This window comes from Trachemys scripta, chromosome 4 (genome assembly GCF_013100865.1).
Source record: "Trachemys scripta elegans isolate TJP31775 chromosome 4, CAS_Tse_1.0, whole genome shotgun sequence".
Classification (NCBI taxonomy): domain Eukaryota; kingdom Metazoa; phylum Chordata; order Testudines; family Emydidae; genus Trachemys; species Trachemys scripta.
In genome coordinates, this window is record NC_048301.1 from 16,504,649 (window position 1) to 16,505,536 (window position 888).

Sequence of the window (888 nt, forward strand, 5' to 3'; positions counted from 1 at the left end):
CTCCCCCAGTTCCCACCATCCTGTCTGTTTTCCCACCCCCACCATCCCTCCGCCCGCGCCCCCAGGGCCCGCATGCCCCCCACTCCTCCGTCCCGCCCCCTACCATCCCAGACTCCCTCTGTCCGCTCCCCCCGCCCCATTCCTTCAGGCTCTGCCTCGCACCCCTCGGCCTTAGCTCCATTCCGCACTGGGCCTACTGCCGCTCCCGTGCGGGGACCCCCGCCTTGCTGCCGCGCCCCGTAGCCTGCACTGCGTCACTCCGCCCACAGGGCCCCCAGCACGCGCCGCCTGGCAGCCCCCGCTCAGCCCGCCGATCTTGCGGCGCCAGCCTACACCGGCTGGACCCAGCTGGCCACCTACGTGCGGGGGGAGCGGCTCGCGCCCGCAGCTGTTGACATTCAGAGATCAAGCCGGGGAGGCAGTTAGGGAAACACACTGATTTGCATAACAACCATCCAGAAGTCTCTCGAGCGGCTACTGGTTCCATCGCCCAACCCATTGCTCGAATCCTATTGGGTAACGGTGACATCAATCCCCAACCTCCAGACTAGCGTTCCCTGGAAGTTTCTGGTAGAGTCGGGGCACAGGGCAGGAGCAAAGAAGAAACAAGCGAAGTGATTGGCCAAGGCGGCATGGATGCTACAAAGCTGTATTGGACGAAAAAGACAAGGAACTGCCACAGTAAAGCTATTGGTCTAGAGGAGGACTCTGCGAAGGGATTGGTCAGAACGGCAATACGGTGATGATTGGTCAGCAGGTGTGGGGCGGAGCTTCTGCCGGGATTCACACTGGGGATTGGTCAAGGATCGACGCGAGCGAGCTGATTGGGAGATGGGGTTCTGGCAAGTTCCCGAAGAAGGCGAGCGGCCACTATAAAAGACAGCGAGC